The sequence below is a fragment of the Mytilus edulis genome, chromosome 10 (genome assembly GCF_963676685.1).
Source record: "Mytilus edulis chromosome 10, xbMytEdul2.2, whole genome shotgun sequence".
Taxonomy (NCBI): Eukaryota; Metazoa; Mollusca; class Bivalvia; order Mytilida; family Mytilidae; genus Mytilus; species Mytilus edulis.
The window spans coordinates 77,758,678-77,764,362 of record NC_092353.1 but is presented as its reverse complement, the minus strand read 5'-3'; the positions used below and the strand labels follow the sequence as shown (position 1 = coordinate 77,764,362).

Sequence of the window (5,685 nt, the reverse complement as noted above, 5' to 3'; positions counted from 1 at the left end):
TTTTGTAGTTTTTGAAGATGCAGCTCAGTGTGAGGTTGTAAAGTAAAAGAGTAATGTGGTTCAAACTAATGACATTGGTAAGGATTACTTTTTTTATTAACGGGTTTTTATTAGCAGATGGATTCAAATGTATAAAATGTAATGTGTCGTTGGTATTGTTGTCGTTGATGACTTTTGACCTGTAATTCAATTTTTGTAGACACATATTTATCAGACACGCATTAATCATTGAAAGAACGTAAATTTTGCGAAATATTTACAAAGATAAATAACATTGAGAAAAGACATTAGCTGTATTCGGCAACAACCCTTGTTATGTTTGATCCTCTATAATTTTTCACATTCTTTTTAGCCCGTATAACTTAAGATGTTTGAGTTTCAGTGATGAGTCTTCTGAAGTCATAAGTTGCGTTGAAAGATTATTTTTTTTCATCTATGATGAATTTATGGTACAATATAAGCAGTGTTTCATTTTACGACTTTTCAAAGAAATCATATCTTAGTATACAACATTCAATGGTTTCTAAAAATCATTGAACATAACAATAAAATGTGAATCTTATAAATTATATTTCAGGGAATAATATAATATAAACAGGTAGCATTGTCTTTGTAGGTTCATTTTTGTGCAGCATTTCCACTGAAATGCCCGGAACCATCACAATGGAAACTCCGTGCAAAAGGTCAATGTGCTGATCCATCAAAATATTTTTGTCTACGAAATGATCTCATAAACGGATATTCTGAAAACTGTACAAGGTCTGACTTCCAACAACCAGGTAAAATAATATGGAGGAAATCAATAATTTCATTCTGTTTTCCTTATTTTAAGGCTTGATATATCTTAGTATTTTCATCAGCAATAAAAATCATACAAACACGTAATTTCCTATTCCCAACGAAATCCGTTTGTAAACCAATTTCATTTGATTTCATATAGCCCAAAACACGTTTTAGTAAATTTTGTTATAACATACTTACATTAAGGTATTTGCCAGAAAGAATCTTCAAATCAAGTAAAATCCGTTCAAAGTGTGAGTTCCATTCATACTTCAAAATTAAAAGACACGTTACTGATAAGAACACAGTTGGACGATCAAACAACAACAGTGCATACAACATAGCATAATAAACTAAACTATGATGAACACAAAAAAAAGTAGTGCCCCAGAAAGAAGAGCAAATCCTGTCTCCAATCATGTTCTTCATAACAAAAACATACATTATTTGCCAATCACGGCGCCGAAAATTTTCAAAATTATTGCAATGATAATACATGTATCAAAAATTGATTAAACGAAGAATAGCAAGATTAGTTATTATGTAGTTGATAGCATACTCTACAATTAAAGTAAGTTAAATAAGTAATTTGTAATGTGTGATAACAAGTGCAAATATGACCCACTGTTTGCTATTCTGAATACCTACATATGCAGCACACTTTAATTTATACTTATAGTTATAAGCAATTCGTGTAATTGTAAAACATGACCATGAACTTTAAATAATACACATCTTTAACTGTTCAAACATAACAATAGATATTCTAATTTAATATTGGCTTTCTGCTTCCAGTCCAAACTTCTAATTATTTACCGGTACCTGTCAAAATCGTAGCATTTTTTTCCTTTAACCTAAAAGATATGTGTTATCAAATTTCCATATATTTGTATTTTTATTAAATATTGATCGAGACAAGGGATTTCTCTTCTTAAACAAAACTTTACATGTAAAACGAAAATGCCTCATTACATTGTGTTAAACTTTTTTTTACAGTTTAATGTTAAAGTAATGACTTATTTTTGTATTTCCCATTCATATACATATACACCCGTCGATTAGTCGAATTCAGTAGGTAACATTGGCGAAAACGAGGAAAGGAGTTTAGTTTCGAAGATAAGATTCTATCAGTCGTAATCTGAGAAACAAATATTTCATAAAGGCCAACTATTTCTGAAAAAAATGAAAAATAACACGTTATAATTGTCATGCGTCCGAAGCGCTGTTCTTAATTTACCTTCATCAGGAACGCTCAAAGCCGAATTTGTGTTAGCTAAATATTGTGTTCAAAACAAAATATTTGAAAAGCTATATGAAAAATTCGAAAGAATGTGTTCAACTTTACAAAAACTCATTGCTTACTTGTTCGTTACAGGTAGGAAAGCAGTTCTGCGTGGAGGTATAGATGCAGTTATTTGTTCTATAAAAAGATATCAACCATTTCCACTAAAATTTTACACAAATGCTAGTACCCATTGTATATTTTTGAGATCGTTTTGTAACGAAGAGGGTCAAGTAGTACATGACCAAGGAGATCGTAACAATGATGCTACCTGCAGATGTGATCACAGAAAAGGCTATGATTTTTTGATGAAACCAAACAATCCGTGCTTTTGCAAACCATCACAAGAAGATTGTTCTTGCTACTTGAAGATTTGCTCAAATAGTAGTCTTGTGCTTTCGTCAGGTAAGAATTGCTTCCAATGTCTATTGGCAAACATGTCATTGATCGTTTCTCCATGCTTCGATGGAAAAACAAAACGAATCAAAAGAAAGCTGTGCAATAAGATAACTCTCCATCAAAGTCACAATTTGTAAAAGTTATCCATTATAGGTCATATTACGGTCTTCAACACGGAGCATTGACTCACATCAAACGGCAAGCTATAAAGGGCTCCAAACATGACTATTTTAAATCAATTCAAACGGAAATACCAAAAGTCTAATCTATTATAAAAAACGAGAAACGATACACACTTATGAACCAGATCAAAAAACGACAACACCTTAACATCAGATTCCTGACTTAGGACCGGTGCAAACAAACCAGGTTTAAATGTTTGTATAGGAAGAACTTTCACCCTACCAGTAACAATAGTGTAACATCACACCAAGGAAAGACACACTATAAAATAGCAACTGAAATAGCTTAACCCAATCAAAAGACATACTAATACAAGTAACCATACACTAAACGAATACATTGGATATATAACAAACTACAAATACAAAATCAATAAAATAATGGTCGAATTAATAAAGGCAACAGAAGTATACCGCTGTGAGATTTAAAATCATTTCCGAAAGTCAACTAAAGAACCCTTGAACAAATAACCTTACCGTCATACAGAATAATCTACACATGTAAAAGAAAATATTTTGTTTTGTAAGGTATACAGTATAAATGAAGAACGGAAATATTTTTACAAAATAATTATTTTGTTGTTCATAATACGAGAAACAAAATTGAAAAGATCATGAAAAAGTGACTTGTATTACTTATGCCCCATATATGTATATTATCAAATTGCCTTGTGTGGGTTCCATGAATGGTTTATTGCCAGAAACAATAAATCAAGATATCAACGCTTGGAAATACATCGTTCAGCATTTTTTAATTGCGAATGATTGAAAAATAATACATCACTTAATTGTAATGTTCTTGTTATTGTAGATTATAAATGTGTTTTTAAAACGAACCTATCTCCTGTAACAAAATGTCGAGCTATGATAGATGAAAAGTAAGTAATGAGTATATTGTAGATAATTCACACTGGTGTAACTAAAACAAAACTAACATACCTTTTTTTCGTACGAAAAAAGTTTCTGATGAATGAATTTGTCAGGAACTTTTGACTGGTGTATATGTATTTTCCTACGTTAAGGTAAGTTCTTTGCGAATTTTTCTTCCCATTAATTTTAAAATATATAATGTGTGATATACAACGGTGATTCATCCAGTTAATGCTGAATGTAAACAATACTAAATAAGGTCCACGATAAGTTCTGCACAGTTGACCCTATTGAAGTTCCCTATGATGATAAAAGGTATCTCCGTAGTAAACAAAAATGTTATAAATATATATAATTTCCCCACGTTGAATCTTAAACTATGAAATTTTGAAACAAATAGATATGTGCATTTTAATTTATAGATAATGCATATTTCAAGGTTTTCTTTTTCGAAGAACACACCAAGGGGTGTCAGGATTGATCAAATGAAAGACCGACCGTAGGTAGGTCTTTCCTTCGTTTATCTGACACCTCGATGTGTGTTCTACGACCATAAAACCCTTAAAATATGCACTATCTGACTTATAAACCGTTCAAAAAATATTATTCTAATAAAGATTTGCAAAATTTAGGATCCTATTCGAACAGCGGTATACTACTGTTGACTTTATTTACCGACCACACTAAAGTGGAGTATTCCTTTCTAGTGCGTTATGGCTTTAATACGCCATATGGCTCATTTAGAATGTGAAATACATCTCATGAATTAATCTAATTATATCCTTAGCAATTATTATCGCTCGATACACAATATTACCGTATCCGCATGAAGTAAAACACAAATGAATTGTAACTATCAGATAACGGTGTAAAAAAATACAAGACACTCTGTAAGTAATTTATTGTACCAACTTAGTTGATGGAAAAAAGGAAGGGGTGCTGTGTTTTCAACATTTTTAATTGAATCGAATGAAATATTCAAAATGATTTACTTTAGAATAGCAATACAATTGTTAACAGATTATCGAGATATAATTCTATACCCCCACCCGATCCCATTGTGAGTTACCTGGATGTTATTCAATATAATATAAAAATATTTTATTAGTTGATCATTTGATAGAGTAGAAAATATACATCAATGTAAAAAGGATACGCCCACCACACCCAAACCTGGACCGGCCCCTGGTGTACCTGAATGAATTTATTTAATGTTTGAACCTGTACATTTTTTGTAATATAAATTACAAAGAACTGACACGAAGATAGCACAAAATCGTTATACATGTTCATGTAACGCGAAAACGAATATCAATACATGTAGGTCACAGGTCGGTTGAAAACAAAACTTTACGACAAAAGAGATGATTTCAGCTTTCCGATTGTGAACTTTCCATTTTTAAGTAGCAACATTCCAGCAGCACCTGCATACGGGGTATATATCTTCCAATTGATACGATATTCCCGTGCTTGCATTTCCTATCATGATTTTCTTGATAGAGGGTTGCTGCTCACAAGGAAGCTATTAAACCAAGTGTTCCAAATGGTGAAGTTTAAATCATCCCTTCGTAAATTTTATGGACGCCATCACGAGTTGGTTGACCGTTATGGAATAACCGTTTCACAAATGATTCAAGAAATGATCTTTACGTCGTAACTACAATCCTATTCCCTTTTATGAATGGGACCTACCGAATTAGACTATTTACTGGATTTGTTATCACATAAGCAACACGACGGGTGCCACATGTGGAGCAGGATCTGCTTACCTTTATTGAGCACCTGAGATCACCCTTAGTTTTTGGTGGGATTCGTGTTGTTTATTCTTTATTTTTTTCTATGTTGTGTCATGTGTACTATTGTTTGTCTGTTTGTCTTTTTCATTTTTAGCCATGGCGTTGTCAGTTTATTTTCGATTTATGAGTTTGACTGTCCCTTTGTTATCTTTCGTCCCTCTTTCACAGTATGATTTCCTAATCAGTGTGATTCAATAAAATGTTCAAAATTTTACACACCAATATGTTAAATCTGTTTGTTTTAGTGTTATTAAAGTTGTACAAATTCAGCTCACATACATGATAATGTATCTGCATTGTAGCGATAAATTAACATAACCTCATATTATTTGTTTCTAAAATTGAAATGCGGCAATGATGATTTTTTACACCTATC

At 31.9% G+C, this 5,685-nt stretch overlaps 1 long non-coding RNA gene across 1 annotated transcript; it reads left to right on the top strand.

Annotated features, from left to right (window-relative positions):
- Positions 1 to 642: 642 nt before the first annotated feature.
- LOC139491921 (uncharacterized) lies at positions 643 to 3,521 on the top strand. Its single transcript, XR_011656670.1, has 3 exons — positions 643 to 779; positions 2,156 to 2,467; positions 3,455 to 3,521. It is a non-coding gene; the product is annotated as an uncharacterized lncRNA (long non-coding RNA).
- The last annotated feature ends 2,164 nt before the right edge of the window (positions 3,522 to 5,685 follow it).